Raw genomic sequence first — 20,829 nt, forward strand, 5'->3', positions numbered from 1 at the left:
GTGCAGACAAAAAATATTGCAATATGAAGTAGTGGTAAACATGAGTAAAAAGTGTCGCCATTTACACAGACTCAGATAAGTACAGTATGAGCAATAATTTATTATTTTGCAATAATTTATTATTTATTAAATCTTCTCTAGCACCAAGTGTGCTAACAAGGCTAGCCATTCAAACAAGCAGTTCACGTTCACAGACCCAGTGACACCATCCAGTGGAAGAGTCGCATCAGATTCCTTTTACCAGTCCACATAGCAGCTGGGTAACATTAACTGTGGATCCATCCACACCCAGGAGACAAATGCTCTAACGGATGAAGATTTTCCGACCCAACCTATCCCAGGATTCATTGTGTTTCAGTAACGTCATGGTACCAGCAAGCAATGAGACAATGTTTGAGTATCATGCTACAACTCAACCAGACAGCTAACAGTACACTTGTAAAAAAAACAAGGGGCTTTAAGAAGTACCTGGTGTGTCCAACTTCAGCTCTGTTGCTTAGCAACATAAATAAATGCGGGACAAGCTTGAGATGCTAATCACAGAAAAGTTCTGAAGACCCGAACATTTCATTTCAGTTCTTCCTTCGCAGCCTACACAGTACACGAAGGAGGCGGTCTTCATAGCCTGCTTAGACATTGTCCAAAAGATGCAGCCACTGAATTAGGACACATGCATTCACTGCCCTCCCAAGCACTCATGTGTGTAATGAAGCATTGGTTTTCGTCTGAGATACTAGTGCAAGTGTGACAAATGGATTTGCGACACCTGCCATTGGTAGCATGCTTATTTTCCTGTTGCTGAAGAGGAATCAAATATGTGAAAATAAACTATGTCACCTTAGGTCTGTGGTTAGATAACAACAGCAGTTGACAACAACATGTCTGTTTCTTTCCCACTCATCTGACATCGTGGTTGATTCCTCACCTCCTGCTGTCTCTGAGGGAAGTATTGGACAAAAATGAATATTTCTCATTACCTTTCAGTAATTGGTTATATTGATTATATCCATCTGCTGGGAGTTTAAATCGACAATCTAAATACATTGATTGTTTGTTGGATTTATAAGTCAGTCATCAGTGACTTTGGTGACAATATGTCAGTGCAAGTATAGGGCAGCATTTCAACAATTCAATATAATCAATAAACAAGTATATAATAATAAAGACAAACCATTAGACAAAACCACCATCCAATTCAAAAAATACATCATCAATCATTTCATTACAAACGTCATGACAAATGTCATTACAGGCAAATGCTCAGTAATGACATACTCTATGTTCACCTAATGTTACCTCTGTGGTTTTCTTTGACCTTAGGAAATATGAAGTTGTTGTTTAGTCTGCAGAGGATGGAGGTTGGGGTGTCTGGATGAGTCCAATTGTATGGGGTAATGTGCTAAACTGTTTCTTTGACATTATGAGTAACTTATTGAAATGTCAGCTGGTTGCTCTGATGGTGACAACTGGACTTCAGGAAGTTACTGCTGTGCTATAGATTTTGTTGCAGTTAGGGGGGACGTTGTGGCATTCAGCTGCAGGAGGTGGCTCATGAGACCAGGTGAGTTCATTACAAGCTGTCATAAGTAATCTATTCACTCCCTCTTTGAAAGCAGAAATGTGCTGGACCTGGGGGAACGGATGGACACCATGCAGTTCGATTTATGATAGAATAGCCAGCCATGTGCACTTCAAAAGCCATGCAGAGGAACAGGAAACTTTATAAAGAACATTTCTATTTGAGTTTGTTCCAGTATAAGAGCTTTATCAGTGAGCAGCTGTCTGTGGTTTGTTTTGTGTAACCTGCAGTGATAGAAAACCTGCTACGGTTAATTCCAGGCTAATTGTGTAATCGTGCTTGCCTGGATGCTAAACTACCAGGGTGCTGGCAACAGTTGTAAATTCAAAAGATAAATGTGAAAGTGATATTGATTTTTTAATCCAAACTCTTTGTATAAAAGCAAATAAATGTGCTGTTTATCCCACATGGCAAACGATCAGACAATAACCACAACGGTTCTTTAACCCTAACCAAGTCATTTTGTGCCCAAATCTGAACAGAACTTGTACTAACAAATGCTGACATACCATTGATAAAACATCAGTATGTCACTCTCTGAAGGAAATAACAAACAACTAATTTCATCATGTTTATTTGTCTGCAGTATCTTTTGCACATTATACACCATGAGGTATCTTTCGCCTATTATTTGAAAACATGCTGATCACTCATGGTTAGCCTTCCCTGGCTGTTTGTTTGAAAACAAATTCACATCCATTGCACACAACAGTCTGATGTGCAGTAAAGCAGATGAGTTGGCTGGATGCAATAATCCACCAGAGTGACTGGGCCATTTAACTCAATTTCTAAAAGCATCCAAAACAACAGCACAATGCTCACACTGCAGCAGGCTCAACAAGAGTCGTTCAGTAATGTGATGCTAAACGGTTTGGAATTATAGTAAATGAACTACAAAACAAATTTACATGTGTATTAGATGAGCTGGAGGCAATTAAGACATGGGTGATTCATGCAAATGGGTGTCATTCAGGCCTTATCATTTTTAGACGAGAAAACAAGTCCATAATTTAATTTCTGATGGCTGCGTCTGATAGACGATGTCTTTGCTGTGGGACGTAAACACACCTCAACACGCAACACATCTTCCTCCCACCTGAGGCATTAAACCGCAATCATTATCGCGCACCGCTCTCTGACAAGGACACTGTTTGAGTTCAACCCTGTCACGGACAACATGGAACCTGTCTGATTATGATTAGGAAAGTAATCAGAGGTAATTGCAGTTCTGTCAAACTATTCATGCTGCACATCTCTCTTTGTCATGACTTTCAGGTCGAAAATTAATCTGAAAACCCCAACACCTCGTGAGCATGTAAAGAATTCCCTCTGTGTGAGTTAACATTGAAATCAGACATTAATGACAGAAATCCATATTTTAGAATGTCTTATAATAACATCTTTAATTTGCTTGTAAATAAAACAATAACACAAATACATGATGTAGTATTTGTGTGTAACAGTATATTTAGTTAAGATAGCCATGTCACAATTATTCTTCCCGTATATAATATTGTTGTTTTTAAAGCTGTCCGACAGTTTGTATGGCCTAAAGTGGAGTTGAAATATAATTAAGCCTTTGGCAACTCTATAATGATCCTTCATTTGCTTCAGCTGTGATGCATATATAAACCCCAACCATGAAGGTATTCAAGATGAGTTGAAATCATGGGAAAGACAAAGGAGCTTCCACAAAAGCTGAGAGAGGATATTATTTCATTATACATGAAGGTCCGTGGGTATAAGAAGATTTCCCAAAAATGTATATTCCAAGAGACACAATTGGGAACATTATAGGGAAGTTTAAATCTTATGAAGCAGCTTCAAACCTGCCTGGCTGTTGAACAAAGCCCAATATTGATGGTGGGTCATTGATGATGTTAGGCTGTTTTACTGCGGCAAGAACTGGCAATCATGATTGTGTACCTGGCATAATGGATTACCGAAAACATTTGTTAGAAGTTATAAAACCTTTGGTGCTATAAGGTGACTTACAAACCATACTGGTCCCTTCCAGGTAATGATCTGTTCTTCAGTCAACTTGACTGCAGCTCCTCTTTCCACCATGTCATGCACCTGAGCTTTGTAAGCAGACTTCCACTCTGGTGCTTGGCTAGCTGCTTCTCTGTCCTCAGGAATGTTGCTTCCACTGCTCCTCTGTTGTTCGGCAGTGAGGCTGGATCCTCTAGCCAGGGATACTTTGTGTGCCAATGTGGTTGTCTGCTGTGATCATCACTCATGACATACGTGAGTCCTTCTTTTACCACCTCAAGCTCCCTTTCTTCTGCAAGGGTCATTTCTTTGCCACCGGGCTGGCAATTTCCGCAACGGCAGCCGCCGCATCTGGGCTCGCATGCGGCGCCAATGATATCCCAGTGCCACCACTCCAGGAAGCATTGTTTGCTGGTTGAAGCGGTTGATCCTTGTGTTTCGAATACTTCTTTGTTTGAGATGTTCTGTTCTGGACTGTACGTGAGCTCTTCATATTTCACAGCTGCCGCTCTCATTGATCTTGCAAAATGTGTCTTTGACATGTGGGCTGACACTTCAACCTCCTCGCACAGTTTGGGGTGGGTTCCTCCAACCGTTTTCCCGAGGGGTCCATCCCACAGTACAAGGTCCCCCACAACTTTGACTCTCTGTGGAGCTAGCCGGCCTTCTCTGTGGCTAATGAGAAGCTCCACCTCTTTGGGCCTCACAAGCTCATCAAGAGGTACATCTTGGAAGAATGGCTGCAGTTGTCCAGGTGTTACACTTTTGTGGACATCTGCGATGTTCTCAAGCCCATAGCAAACCAATTGATGTGCTCTCAGTGTGTCCTTGGAAGTGGATACACGGATTTTGAGGAGATAGCGCTTTGTCTTTACTTGGACCTTCATTCCGGCTACTCCATGGACAATGAGTAGGATGTCTTCACTCTTCAGATTCAGACGGCTTGCTGCTCTGTGAGTGATGTAATTGGTGTCAGATGCTAAGTCGATAAGTGTTCCGACTTTCTCTCCGGCGTTAGCTGTGACGACGAGTAGCATCATGATCACTGGAAGCTCCTGCATCCCGTTTTTTTCAAGTAGACCTTGCTGGTCATTTGAAGTTGTGAAGACTCTGGAGGCAACGTTTGAGAAGACCTCCCTGAACTGTTTTGCTAGGTCGGTGGGAGATTTTTGATGAAATCCTCTTGACCCTCTGTGTACTTCCTTCTGCCTTTATCCTTTTCCGACTTGTCAGACTTCTTTGACAAAGATTTAGGACAGAGGTAGAAGTTATGCTCAGCCTGTTTTCATCTCTGCAGTCTTGATTTTTGCATAGAAAGCCAGGTTTGCAGGATGACCGGTCATCGTGAACCTCAAGGCATCTTGTACACGCTCCCAACTTCTTTACTGAAGACTTGAATTGCTTGCAGAAGTAGAATTTTCCCTTGTGTTTGGCATCACCACAGACTACACAGCCTTGGTCATCAGCTGACTTTGTAGACTTGGTTCTTGCACTTTTCGTGCTCAATCCTGTTGTCTCTCCAACTTGGCTTACTTGGCTCCTCATCTCGTAGCTGCTCAAGCTCCTCATAGATAGCTTCTTGCTTCTGGAGGAATGCCAAGAGATGATCAAACCGTTTGTCTGGCGTTACTCCATTATTTGGATCGGCTACATAGACAAGCCACTCTTTTTTGAGGGAATCAGGGAGTTTACTCTTGATTGCTTTTGTTACAAGGGGATTCTTTATGGCGCCTGTGTCTCCGAGGTCACTCAGGTCCCCGAGTGCTTTCTCCACGGCTTGAATCAACTCCACAATTTTCCTTGGTTGACTACTTTTGACAGATGGCATCTTCTGTAGGTCTTCCACTATTTCAATGGCGATAGCCGTTCGATTTCCATAGCGGTTCTCCAAGACGCGGAGAATGTCATCTGCAGTGTTATAGGTGGTCAGGCGAAAGTCTTTTTTGAACTTGTCATCGAGACTGTCGAGTAACTGTATCTTTTTCACTTCTTTGGAGCCTGTTACTTCTCCCTGTTTTTGGAGCGACTCCCAGTCCCTTCTCCACCTGTGAAAATCACGCTTGTAGCCAGAGAATCTCGGGAGAGCTGTGGGTTTCAGCCTAATGGTTGGAGTAAAGTTGTGATTGCTGGCAGTGTCAGTTGTGTTTTCCGGTAGTCTTGCCGTTATGAAGTCAGCCTTTCTAGAGACCAGCCTGGTTGACTGGTGTTCCAGCTCTTTCAGCCGACCACGGAACTCTCGTTGGTCTTCCACCGGAACCCACTGCTGCCATTTGCAGTGCGCTTTCTTTGCGGAAACCACAAGTGTTTTCAGGTGAGTGAGCCTAAATTCATAGGCGTCAAGGTTGCTGTCGGTATGTACTCTTCCAACACGCTCAGCTTCAGCTTCTGCTAGTTCTACAGCTGTGCGCAGTTCATCTCCAAACTTTGTCCAGAGTGCTTTTCAAAGTAGCTCTTCAAGTTCCTTCAGCTTCTGATTACATTCACTGATGGTCTTAGCTATGTCAGCGCTTTGCTGTTCGGTCAGCTTAACTGATCCTCCTTCATCCAGCTTTACCTCCTCTTCTTCAATGACACCTGCCATGACTTCGTCATTGGTTTCCATGACTTTCTCGGCTGCAATGGTGATTTTACTGAAGCTATCTCGGAGCTGGTCTTCTGACATGCTGTCGTGAGTTCTGATGATATTGTTCCTTAGTCGTGTGAAGGATCGTTTGGCTACTGTCCGCTCACTTTTGAGCTGCTCAATGGTTTCAGCCATGTTGGATGTTTTGGGTCCACCTGCTGTTTGCAGGGTGCTTTTATTTTTTCCTGGTCACTGTTTTCACTGTTCCAGCTTACAGTCCCTTTTTTTTTTTCCACTGTCTTGCTGTTCCAGCTTACAGCGGTTTTTTACTGTCAAGCTATCTAGTGTTTGTGCAGCTTCCCTGCTTGAAAGGGATTGGTACAGACCGTAGGAGGTTTAACTGGGTTCCACTCATGCAATGACCACACCGTTTTCCTTCTTTAACTCCTCTTTACTTTTCTTTTTGTATTTTCACAGGTACAGGTAAGTTGTAGCAGGTAGGTATTGTGGGTACAGTTGTAAGTGGGTTGCAAGTGGTAAACTGCTAGGTATACTGCAAGGTAAAAAACCTTTAAAGAAACCAAAAATAACTACAGTAAATGCAGTGCAGAATGAAATAGTAAATACAAACATGTTTTTCATATATGCATTTAAATACTTATAAATATAAATATATAAATATAAATATAAATATTATTAATAGTTTTCAATGTCTGAGCATATTTTCATGAATTCTGTTTTAAATATATGAAACCATTTTTAACTGCTTTAAATATCAATTAATCTTTAAATGCACAAATTCATCTTAACTGGGTTTTTATATATATATATATAATCACTCATTTGAAATGTAAATATAAATAGATCAATAAAGTCAAATAGAAATAACTTTAGCAGTATTCAGATCATTTCTATCAATCTACAGATCAAAATATAAACCCCATTTGTTTTCAAACAATTTGCAGTCAAACAATCATGTGGCATCAAACACCAAACAATTGTCCACGCTTAAACGCACGTTTTAACGTGCGCTACAAGCGATTGCGCAACTTTACAATCCTTACGCTAACAAAATCTTTCTCTTACCGGCCGACTTTTTATGGCTGTACCAGCGCTGCTTTTTCCACGTTTTCTAGCGCAGCTTTGCTGCTGCTGCTGGACAGAACGCTGTCTGATTTGTTTGCCCCTGGCGTTTCCTGAAAGAGTCTCTCTTCCCCTTTCTGTCCTTTCCAGTCAGGTAACGCAATGACGCGGATTTCCCAGGTAACGCTCTGAGGAGGGATTCCCCCAGCTGTCAGTCGGCGCTGCATATTAACCCCTTCATATCCAGCGGGGATTTTCCAATTTGACTTCACACTTACTCTATTCTAGCTTCAATTCAGCCACACACTATCTGTTTAAAGGCAAAAATAACGGAATGGCTAAAGAAAAATATATCTTAAAAAATTCTCAAATAATTTATGTCAGACTGGATTGTAGAGCTAGTTGTACTAATACCACTACCACTAAAACTGCTAAAAAATGTAAAATTGTCAACAACATGCATTCTGAATGTTAAGATTTGATCTTGGAAGAAAATCTTGGACGAATTGACCTTGGTCTGAAATTTTTTTTAAATTTTGCTTGAAAAAATTGTGTGGCTGGTGTGAACTTTCATTGATTGGATGCAGATGTTTTAAATATCAATAACATGTGACTTGATCATAATTTAAAAAATGTATCTTGTTTCAAAAAGCCCTTAAACGTAATACCATTCTCAGAGGATAAAAATAATACCAACCAATATCAATCATAGCTGTGCACGTTCAGCATTTACTACATGTCAGGATATTTTCCTGGATTTGTGACAAACAGTACAGTCATTTAGATAAGTATTGTTACTTTATTATTTTAGCCTTAAAATAATGTTCTTTATTCTCTCATCTTAAGTCTGAGACATGCTTCTGCATCCAAGCTACGCTGTAGGTATGCACATAGCCTACGCTAGAGGCCAAGCATTCATGGTTGTGCATAAGTGAATGTGAGTCATTATGCAATTACACCGCTTAAAAGCTATTAGCAGTAGAGTTTCTATGCTGGTGTTGAGTGTCTTCCGTTTTCTGTTTTCTTTAGAACAGTGGAAGTAGTACTAAGCAGACAGTGTTGGAGCTGATAGATGTTGAAGAGAAAAAAAAAACTGAAAAAGGCGAGTCTGTCAGAAATGCAATGCTTCCACGTTTACCAATCACAACTTTTGCGGTTTGCATCACCTCGATATATGGTTACATTTTTGGGGAGGTGTTCGTCAGGGTATGGCGTAGGGCTCTGCGTAGGGAACACGTCTACGCTTATGCTACAAAGCAGAATCATGAATTGGGCTTTATTCTAAAACCTCTGTTAGCTGGACATCATAAGAAATATCATATAGTGAAAATCACCTGGTTAGCTTTGTTTCAATCTATTAAAAAAAATGTCACTCAAATATATTTTTGTTTTCCATTTTGTTACTCAAACTTTATGGGCAAGTAATGAAACCTCTAAAAAGAACTTGAAATTTAAACTTTTCTTTGCAATGTATGCTCTCTGGATAAGAATTGTCTCATCTTCCCCCCAAAACAAACTTTATATTGATGTTCGTCCAAAAGTAAAAACAATATATTTTCAGTATTATTTAATTGGTAACCATCACTTTTCATGGGTTTAGTGTTTTTTTTTCATCTCTGAAAGTCAATGTTTGAGTATTTTTTTTTTACACTCAGTCAACATCTCATTTCACAGTCTGTTTAAATAATTTTTCCAGTCAGTGGTTGCAAAAAAGACCAGAATCATGATTTCAAAATTTTTTTTGGCACTTTGTTTTTCAATGTGCTCTTCCACTGGTTTTTATTTCCTGGTCAATTGTGGTCATTATGTATTTATAATAGGTGAAAATAGCACTGTAGCAAGGCTGCCAGTTCTCTTTGTCAAACGGGTAACTAAAGATAAAAAAGGGGGATTTTAAAGACAGATCGGAAACATTCTCGATAAGTTGTTCGGTTCTGTTTATTATTCATGAGTCTGATGTCCTCAGGCCTGCTGATTCTCACCGGATACCTTGTTATGCTCTTCATGCACTCTGTTCCCTTTTATTGATGTTGAAAGTCTCTTAACATCCACAAACACCCAGAGAGGACTGGAGCTGGCCAGACACCATCTTAATAAACTGTGCAACTCCTCTCGCTCAGTTGGGTGGCTGCCCAGTGTTACAAGTGTGGGGTCCAAGACTTACATTATGGGTTTAATGCTGGTTGTAGCTTTCTTCCGGATATTGTAAAAGTTAACTATGATCATTATTTTGCACCAATTTAATGTTCAATATATTTCAGAGAATGAAACGGGATTGACTTTATTACCTTTCACGTAGGTAGTTTATACACTCCCCAACCACTTTATTAGGCAAACCTTTTCTATTGCTTGTTAACACAAATAGCTTATCAGCCAATCACATGGCAGCAACTCAATGCATTTAGGAATCTAGACGTGGTGAAAATGACTGGCTGAAGTTCAAACCGAGCATCAGAATGTGGAAGTACTGGTATGGAGGCTAAGTTATGAGAAACAAATGCATATTGAACTGATATATCTGTTGAAAATCTTTGAAGATTTTCAGTCATCCAAATCATGGTCTCTTCAAAAGTGACCATGAGTGTACAGTGGACTTGCTTGTACAGTGGACTTGCTTGTGACTCACCTATCATCCAAAAGCCTTTTTCGTACTAATAGGCCGCAAGGTGAACCCTGTTATCGTTTCATCCCGCTCCACAGTCTGGCATCTACACAATCTTTAGCTCATAAAAAAGATTGAGTCGTGCTAAGCTTACAAAAAAAAGTTTGTTGCCGATATTCCAGTCGATTGTCGGTGCGTCTATGATTTATGCAGAACTACTTTCGTCAGAGCATAATACGATTTTGGTCGCGAGTGGTGGCACGGTTCGACACGTGATCGTTCTACACCAAAGAGGTAGCTGCTTCATGTCAACAGAACGGCAAGATGGCGGCTCCCATGGTTAGATTCAACGTTAACTATATAGAGGAAAACACCCCAAACATCCTAAAAAATGGGCCTAATGGAGACTAAACAATGCTGTATACATAGCCGCGTCCAAGAAGAACAATGAGGCAAATATACGATAATGTTATGTTTATGTTAAGTCATTTAGATCAAGTTTGAATTACCTGGGTATACACCTTACTGACGATCTAACATGGACTGTGAACACCCAGCTCACACTGAAAAAAAATCAAGGCAACGACTGTACTTCCTACTTCAGCTGAGGAAGTATCATCACCCATCAGCTGTGGACAGTGTCCTGACTCAACAGAGAGACTGAGGAGAGGCTTCTTTCTTCAAGCATTCTGTATCCTGAAAACATACAATGACTATATAAACTGCAATTACATTTTTTTTCACACTTGCACATGGACTGTACACACGCTGCACTTTATACTCCCTCTTGCTGTTTATGAAAAATATTTCTTGCTCTTTCTTTCTTAACACTTGCACGGAAAAAGCTTAACACTAAACGAAATTTCACTACATGCTTTACGTTAGTATTTGTATGTATGTGACAAATAATCCTCCTTCCTTGTAACAATAAAAGACAGTAATTGTACTTATACCAATTACCATTTGTTGGTTCATTTATTCATTCATTTAGTCATCAATTCCTTCTTCCACAAATTAAAACAACACTGATCAACCATAAAAACAATCTTTATTAAAAAAATGAAACATGATATATAAAACTGTACAACACAGAATAAAGAATAACAGATTAAGGACACTAGGAATCAGAATCAATTGCCAAGTAGGTTTACACCTGCCTGGAATTTTCTTTGGTAAAAAAGGTGACTACATTGAACATAAAACATAAAAACACAATAAGTACTACATGGTCAATCTGGATGAGGGTGGTGTCATCCACAAACTTAAGGAGTTTGACGGTCTGGTGACTGGAGGTGCAGCTGTTTGTTTACAGGGAGAAGAGAAGAGGTGAATGAATGGATTTGAATTCAGAGACAAACTTACCCAGCCTCACGCGTTGCCTCCTGTCAGACAGGAAGTCTGTGATCCACCTGCAGGAGGAGTCAGATACACTTAGCTGGGAGAGCTTCTCCTGTAGCCGATTAGGGATGATTGTGTTGAAGGCAGAGCTGAAGTCCAAAAACAGGATCCTGGCATAGGTTCCTGAGGAGTCCAAGTGCTTGAGAATGAAGTGGAGGGCCATGTTGACTGCATCGTCCACAGACCTTTTGGCTCTGTAGGCAAACTACAGGGGGTCCAGGAGAGGGTCAGTGATGGCTTTGAGGTGGAAACAGCACAAGGCGCTCAGTCCTCACTGTCAGTGTCAGGAGAGTTATCTTCCAGCTCCTCAGTTTCTTTTGTGTTGGCACAATTACAACAACGACATAAGTCTGTGCACAGTCCTGCAGAAAAACAGGGACATCTGCCTGTCTCACAGGCACTTTTGCAGCCGCAGTGTATCACATTCAAAACACTGTCAGGGGCCGGATTTCTGGTCATCCAGGTGACTTGCAAGGACCCTTCCTCTATTTGCCAACCATATCCAGCAGGTGATGGAGCACTTATATTTTGTTTGAGACAGGACCTCATTATTGCAGGCTGGTGGTTTGCACTTTTGCAGTGCTGATGGAGGGCATCAGTAGTAGGGGGAATGCAAAATTCTGGCAAGGCCGATGATGCCATACAGAAAGCCTTATACCTAGCGTCATTTACATTTTCGGCAGCTGGCTGATCATATAAGTGGCATACATACTGGCAAAGAATTGCAAATGTTGACTGCTCCAAGTTAAAGTTAGTACCTAAACTTTTAAAAGCATTAAGGTACTCATCTTTCTCACATGCAACAGAAAATGTCTTTCTTTTTCCTTTGCCATAAAAGGCAGTTGTGGAGTCACATCCAGAGAATGTGTGAATTCCAATCAAGGCTGAACAAACACCGGTTCCGAGAGCTGATGACACCTTGGTTATGTCAATGATACGTGTCCTGTTGCCAGTCCCTGTGAAAACATATAAGCTGCATGGCAAATCTGCACACTTACAGCAATGACTGCCACATCAGTGTCAGAGCTCTTGATTATAACAGCTTTATGCTCCCGTGCAGCATGTTGTGCATGTAAAAAAAACCTTGTGTCACATTCTTCATGATCACACTGCAGGTCTTCAACAACACGAACAGACTGTACACCCTCCTTAACAGTCACACAGTGTCATTGACCTTTATGTGCGATGTACAAGCAGAGGTTTTTGCCCACTCTTGTAAGGTCTGCATTTTTCCATGCAACATACAGGAATTCGGCAAGTGCTTCCTTATTTGTTCCTTCAGAGAGAAATTTTTTCCATTGGGTTGGGGTCCTTTGATCCGGGCCAAAGATTTGCATGCGCTGTGACCCTGCATCAGCTCTACGTGACCGTTCTAGGCTTTTGATACTGATGAGTGGATACCGGTCAGTGACAAAGTCAATGCGTGTACACTTGTGCTGCAAAGCGAGGTGGAGTATGTTCCACAATATGGTCTCTGCAAGCTCTCCAAATGTACCTGGTCTGGATCGCATGGCCTGTATGACTGCCATACCATCAAAAAGAATGGCACCATCTCTTGGAACTTGGTCAACCAAGCAGTCTCCACCTTTGTTCTCTAATAGATCCATGAGAGCTGATTTATTTGTTTTGGCAAGTAAACCATCAGCACTTGCTAGAGGATATGACACACTTCCCAAGGAGTATGACAGCATTTCCTTCATTTCAATTTTTCTGCTCTGACCAAGGATGAGGAGCCTGGAAAATAACTTCTTGTCAGCACGCAGAATCACTTCCTTGCCTGCTGCAGATTTTTTTTTTTGGCTTATCTGATCACTGAAGGTCTTGAGTTTTTTTTTGATTTAATGGGGGCAAATATGTCAACTGATTTGGATAACAGTCTCTGCTCCATAAATTCTTTTATGGCACATTCACCCTTTTATGAGGCAACAAGCAAATCCTTCATAGTTTCTTCTGTTGCTACTCTTCCAGAGCTAAGACACACAATGCCGTCTTGGTATACATCAAAAGGGTTGAGCATGGAATCAATGGTGGAAATGATTCTGCTCACAGCCTTTTCATCAGCATTGATGCGTGTCTTGTCAAGGTCTTTTCGTCTCCGTAGCTCAGGAGATATCCCTGCCATTGATTCACACTGTCTTGCTATAGCGGCTCTTTCATGCATATTTGGAACACATACTATCAAACCTCTGATCTGCACTCAAAACATCCAACAATCTATCTGAAAAGACATATTTCATGTCAGTGATGACATCCATGCACACACCTCTCTCTTGTGGTGGCAAGGAGTCCAAGAAGCTGAGAAACCTGATGCGCTGCAGACTCTCATAGAGAAGTTTGTGAGCCCTCATGCTACGATTGTAGTGATGACCATTTATTACCCCATTGATGGATCCTGGGGCAACAACTTCTGATTCAATGAGGATGTCTTGCAGTCCTGCATCTCCAAACCTTTTGCCTAAAATACTCAGGTAGGACATCAATCAATCAATCAATCAAATTTTATTTGTATAGCCCATATTCACAAATTACAATTCATCTCATAGGGCTTTAACAGGGTGTGACATCCTCTGTCCTTAACCCTCAGCAAGAGTAAGGAAAAACTACAAAAAACCCTTTTTAACAGGGTAAAAATATGTAGAAACCTCAGAGAGAGCCACATGTGAGGGATCCCTCTCCCAGGACGGACAGAAGTGCAATAGATGCCACGTGCAGGAGAACATCATCAATAATCAAAGTCTCTAGCAGCATTGATGAAGCACAGTCCATGCTCAGCAACCATCTAGACCACGATCCACCATCCAGACCAGACGCCACTTCAGTCCTCAGTCACCGTCCACCGCCGCCCACCAGGAGGACCCATCACAAGCCACCACTGCGGTCCTGGTCCACCGCCCGTGCCCAATGCCAACGCGACACAGGGTCCGCCACCAGCACCACGATCAGCCCACATGACTCAGAATCCGCCACACTGGATCCAACACCGCGACCCCCGGTGCGCGATCCACAAACCGTAATCCATGGTGCGGCCACAGAGGCCCTGGATCTGCGGGTGATAAAGCAAAGGGATTCCGGGGAAGGGGGATAGGGATGGAGAAGAGGAAGGAGAAGCTGGAAAGAGAAGCTCCGTGTGTCATGTGTCATAAAATAGAACAAGTAACGTTCTGGCGCACTAATTAGCTCTAACTATAAGCTTTATCAAAAAGGAAGGTTTTGAGCCTACTTTTAAACGAACAGATGGTGACTGCCTCCCGAACTGAAAGTGGTAGATTATTCCACAGCCGAGGGGCTTGATGGCTAAAAGCTCTGGCTCCTACTCTACTTTTAGAGAATTTAGGGACGACAAGTAGGCTTGAATTCTGGGAGCGGAGTGCTCTAGTGGGTTTATAAGGTATTAACAGCTCTTTAAGGTATAAAGGCGCTATATTATTAAGGGCCTTGAAGGTGAGGAGGAGAATTTTAAATTCTATTCTAGATTTAACTGGAAGCCAGTGTAGCGATGCTAATATTGGAGAAATGTGCTCTCTTCTCTTTGTTCTCGTCAGGACACGTGCTGCAGCATTTTGGACAAGCTGTAGAGTCTTTAACGACTTCCTGCTGGAGCCTGATAATAATGAATTACAATAGTCCAGTCTCGATGTAACAAAGGCGTGGACTAGTTTTTCTGCATCTTTTTGTGAAAGGACATGTCTAATTTTTGAAATATTACGCAAGTGGAAAAAAGCGGTCGTAGAAATTTGTTTTAAGTGACTATTAAAGGATAAATCAGGATCGAAGATCACTCCCAAGTTCCTGACTGTTTCATTGGAAGCAAGGGCAATGTCGTCTAGCGCAGCTATATCATTAGATAATGCATCTCTAAGGTGTTTGGGGCCAAGTATTATAACCTCTGTTTTGTCTGAGTTTAATAAGAGAAAATTGCGGGTCATCCAGGTTTTTATGTCCTTGAGACATGTTCGAAGTTTAGTTAATTGATTACTTTGTTCAGGTTTTATTGACAAATATAACTGGGTGTCATCCGCATAGCAGTGGAAATTTACCGAGTGTGTCCTGATAATGTTTCCTAGTGGAAGCATATATAATGAGAATAAAATTGGGCCGAGCACAGAGCCCTGTGGCACACCATGATTAACTTTGGTGCGCACAGATGACTCATCATTAATTTGCACAAATTGGGAGCGATCAGAAAAATACGATTTAAACCAGTTAAGGGCGGTTCCATTAATGTTAATTAACTGTTTTAGTCTTTGTAATAAAATTTGATGGTCAATTGTGTCGAATGCTGCACTGAGATCTAACAGAACGAGGACAGACACAAGTCCCTGATCTGAGGCTATTAAAAGGTCATTAGTGACTTTTGCCAAGGCTGTCTCTGTACTGTGATTGGCTCTAAACCCCGATTGAAAGTCTTCATATATATTATTTTCCTGGAGAAACTCACACAGCTGATTGGCTACCACTTTTTCTAAGATTTTAGAAATGAAGGAGAGGTTAGATATTGGTCTGTAATTGGCTAAAACCTCTGGGTCTAGGGTGGGTTTTTTGAGTAGGGGTTTGATGACAGCTATTTTAAAAGACTGTGGTACATAACCTGATGATAATGACAGATTGATAATGTTAAGTAACGAACTATCAATTAGGGGCAGAATGTCTTTAAGTAAGTTGGTAGGAATGGGATCTAAGATACAGGTTGTTGGTTTAGAACCTGAGATTAATTTGGTAAACTGATCACGGGTGATCAGAGAGAAGCTGTCTAAGTAATGGGTAGGATTCTCAGCCGTTTCTGAGATCTCTGTTGTTGGGAGGGTATTAGTGCCAATTGAGGGCAGGAGATGGTTGATTTTATTTCTAATAGTTTGAATTTTATCATTAAAAAAGGTCATAAAGATATTGCTATTTAGGGATGGAGGAATACTGGGTTCGGTGGAGGTGTGACTCTCTGTCAGCCTGGCTACAGTGCAGAAGAGAAACCTGGGGTTATTTTTATTCTCTTCTATTAGTTTTGAATAGTAGGCGGCTCTTACTTTGTGGAGAGCCTTTTTATATTCTTTAACACTATTCTTCCAGTCTATGAGGTTTTCAACATTGTTGCTGGAGCGCCACTTCCTTTCTAGTTTTCTTGATAATTGTTTTAACTCATTTGTCTGGGAATTATACCACGGAGCTAATTTACTATGTTTGACATTTTTCTTTTTTAGAGGCGCTATTGAGTCTAATGTTAATCGTAATGAGTCTGCAGAGCTATCGACGAGGTGGTCGATCTCAATGGAGCCCAGGGTTTTAAAGAATTTGTTGTTTATATCTACTGCTAATACGGGTTTAAATGTAATTGGGATTATTTCCTTAAATTTAGCTACAGCACTATCAGGTAGACATCTAGAAAATGAATTTTTTATTAGTGGCATATATTCAGTTATTGAAAAATCAAAGGTTATTAAATTATGGTCTGATAGAACTGGATTGCGCGGAAGTACTGTTAAATTTTCAATTGCGAACGTACGATAATACAAGGTCAAGTGTGTGGTTACCACAATGAGTAGGTTTGTGCACACACTGACTGAAACCAATAGAGTCTAGTATTGAAATAAATGCTACGCTAAGGCAATCTTTATTATTATCAACATGAATATTAAAGTCACCAACAATAATAATTTTATCGGTCTTTAGGACTAAGTTTGATAAAAACTCAGGGAATTCCTTTAAAAATTCAGTATAAGCCCTGGGAGCACGGTAAACTACGGCAAATATGATTGGCTGTTGGTGGTTCCTGGATTGGCGTGGAAGACTAAGAACCAGACATTCAAATGACTTGTAGCTGAGTTTAGGTTTAGGATTAATTGATAGACTGGAGTTAAAAATAGCAGCAACTCCACCTCCTCGCCCAATTTCTCTAGGAACCTGTGAATTGATATGACTGGGGGGAGTAGATTCATTTAGACTGACATAATCATCAGGATGCAGCCACGTCTCAGTGAGGGACAATAAATCTATGTTGTAATCAGAGACTATTTCATTAACTAAAAGAGCCTTTTTTTCCAGTGATCTAATGTTTAAAAGACCACATTTAAAAGTCTGGGTTTCCTGTATTGTTTCAGAGGTTGTTTTAATTTGTATTAAATTTTTGTGTGGAGTTCTCGCTCTATTATTGTTTAATTTCAATAATTTAATCGGACGGTGAACAGACACAATCTCTATGGGGTTTTGTGACTGATCCAGAGGGAGCACAGAGAAGTGTTTAGCACTGCAGCTCTGATTCCTGGTCCCAACTATGGGTTGTCATGTTATAGACTTAGTAATATTCCTAGATAAGAGAGCTGCTCCATCCCAAGTGGGATGAACGCCGTCTCTCCTAACAAGACCAGGTTTTCTCAAAAAAGTTAGCCAATTATCTATAAAGCCCACGCCGTTTACAGGACACCACCTCGACAGCCAGCGGTTAAAAGACAACATGCGGCTAAACATGTCATCACCTGTTGTATTAGGGAGCGGGCCAGAGAAAACTACTGTGTCCGACACCGTTTTAGCAAAAGCACACACCGACTCAACATTCAATTTAGTGACCTCCGACATACGAAGCCGGGAGTCGTTGCTGCCGACGTGAATTACGATTTTATTGTATTTACCTTTTTTAGATTTGGCCATTAACTTAAGTTTAGATTCGATGTCGCCGGCTCTGGCCCCTGGGATACAATTAACTATGGTCGCTGGTGTCGCTAACCTGACGTTTCTCAGAACCGAGTCGCCAATAATCAGAGTTTGTTTATCAGCGGGTGCCTCGCTGAGTGGAGAGAATCTATTTGAAACGTGAGCTGGACATGCATGTATGGAATTCGCCTAATCTAATCACTAAACATTTTGTAAAGCCATCATTCTTCCAGCGTATTTGCTGTGCCTTGGCATATATGTCCTGGTCAAACACTAAAAATATATGATCCAGTTCTAGCTGGTCAGCAATCTGGACACTTCGCTTCAGGATAGTGTTCACTGTTGACATCTCTGTTGGTGAGGCCTCAAATACTGGAAGATGCAATGCTGACTTCTGCAGAGTATTTTCACCTTGAAGCAATGTAAGGAACCCTGTCCAGCTTGGGATTGCAATTCTATCCGTATATGTGGACTTCACAAAAACATCTGTGGCCCTTGCCTTTTGGACTGATGGTACGGTTCTATAGGCATTTGGGGGTGGGCTTTGAATGAGGAAACTCCCTTCCTCAGTGGCTGTCTGATTGCTGTGGACATATGTTCGATGGCCAAACTCTGGAGCATAATTCCATTTGTATGGTGAGTAGTTCCACGACCTGATAGAGTCTCCTCCCCAAAGTCAATGTTATCCCACACAAGTGTTGTGGGTGCCCTCTTTGAGAATCCCTTTGGTATTTTGTCTCCACCTTCTACTAGTGTCAGTTGGGCAAGGCTAGTGTCTAGACTCAAAACTGTGTCCCATGACAGTTCCCAGTCTGTTAAGCAGTGACACAATGCGTGACGACCCTGTTAAATGTTGAACGGTTAAACCTAAAGTCAAGGACTTAGGTGTCTGTTTACGGCCCCTGGAAGCAAGGTACACAATATCTTGACAAACAGACAACACTTTCAAATGCAAGTCGTCAGCAATGTTGACATAATGATCCAGTGTTGGCTCCTCAGTGGCGCCTATAATCCAGCTAACTAGATTGTATAGTGCAAGGGTAACAACAGTTTGTGCCTCAGTGACATTCAAATTTTCAGAAGTTGGAGGCCATGGGCATGACATGCCAGGAGTCTCACTAAGATGTCCTTTTAAGAAGAACGCTGCTGTATATAATGTCCTTACGTCCTCTTGTGTTGTTTGACAATTTGTTGTCCCTTTTTCAGTCTCGCTGTCTGTCTGGCTCAACTCACTAGACAGTGTGGTTTCCCCACCTGACGAATAAGGTAGCATGTCCACGATTCTATCTGTTGACAGAGTCTCTGCAAAAACCAGCTTGCAGATGTTGCGCTTGGTGGGGATGTGAAACACCAGCTGGGGGAAATCACGAGTCAGCCTCTTCTTCAACATATCCTGTCTGCAACACAACAAAACAGTGAAAATTAAGAGTCACAGGAGTACCATCAAAAGCAGAGAGTGCCGGAGATGGTACAAGACATTACAGGCTAGAACCTGTCTTCCATACAGCACATTTAACACAAATGATGCCCAAGAAAGGCACACAACATCACAAACCACACCACAGACACACACTACACATCAGCTGTTGTCCTTGTTGCCAACTGGTACATGTCTGTGCAAACAGCAAGACTTAAAAACTCTTTCTCCAAACAGGCCTGTCACACACATTTTGTGTAAAGCTGGCCTTGCACATGACAAATAATAAGACTCGAGAGAAAAATGCATTGCAGTTACCTGTAGTCTGAAGCATCAAGACCTTCATTTGCTTTCACCAGTTCAATGAAGGCCTTCCTCAGCTGGCCCATTCTCAGCACCTCTTGGTTGACCAGCAGCCTGTGGCGAATGATCCTCTCACAGAATATCTTATAGCTGACATCAAACATGGGCTCATTCCTAAAACACATATGAATGAGAAGTAAAGCAATTAAAAAGTGTTGTGATTGTGTGCACATACAACAGAATGCAGATTGAATGTTTACTTATATCATGTTAAGTTATTAGCTCCTTGAAATACAATATAATAAATAACTTACTCTTCTTTCTCTGGTTTTTCAGGCCTCGTCAAAAACCTGGTGTACTGATGTAACAGCCTTTGTGGTACTGCACCTCCAGAGCCACACAGTCTTTGTATTTTATATGTGTCAGAATACTTTGGTCTTCCTTCAACTCAGCAGCTTTCTGCAATTGGCCTGAACGAAACAAAAAGGATAGCTCAATGAATTTGTTGACATATCTCTCGCAAATAATTATACCTTTCAGTCACTCTACCACAGTGTATGTGTGTGTTTGTTTACCTGCTGTTAATGTTTCAGCCTTTGAGAAAGAGGATCCCTTTGTCATTTGCCTGCTCGGTTGATTAACTTCTCCTTCTTTTTGCAAATAATGCACAGGGCAGGAAGGACGGGGCCAGAGCCTGCGAGTGGCAGCCCTGAACTGGATCGCAGTTTCTTTGTTGGAGTCATGCTGCTAGAAGTCGATGGAATGGCCTGGTGGTCTACCGAAGCTTCTTGTCTCTCACGTGCGAGACGTCTTTCCACCTTTGCGATGGCGCTGTTGTCTGTAAATCTACGGTAGCACGTGAGAGGGAAGCCAGCATCCTCTGGAATATTGTCAAACTCCACATCAACACAGTGTTTGAAGTTCTCAGCCACGTCCCGACACTGCCCCTTCAATCCGAGCCACTTTTGTAGGCTTGTCCTGAACGTTTTCCATCGAGTAGTGGTGAAATAACTTACCTCCTCGTGCTTGACTGAAGTTATATGCATATAACAATGTTTGCTTTTCAATTTATTCCACTCTGTTGTAATTTCTTCGTCGTCCGTACTGCTCCATGAAGTCATGGTGGCCGTCATCTTGCCAGTTTGTTGACAAAGAGCAGCTACCTCATTGGTGTAACATGATCACATGTCGAACCGTGCCACCACTCGCGGCCAAAATCTTATTACGCTCTGAAGAAAGTAGTTCTGCAT

The sequence above is a fragment of the Platichthys flesus genome, chromosome 2 (genome assembly GCF_949316205.1).
Source record: "Platichthys flesus chromosome 2, fPlaFle2.1, whole genome shotgun sequence".
In the NCBI taxonomy this organism is placed as follows: domain Eukaryota; kingdom Metazoa; phylum Chordata; class Actinopteri; order Pleuronectiformes; family Pleuronectidae; genus Platichthys; species Platichthys flesus.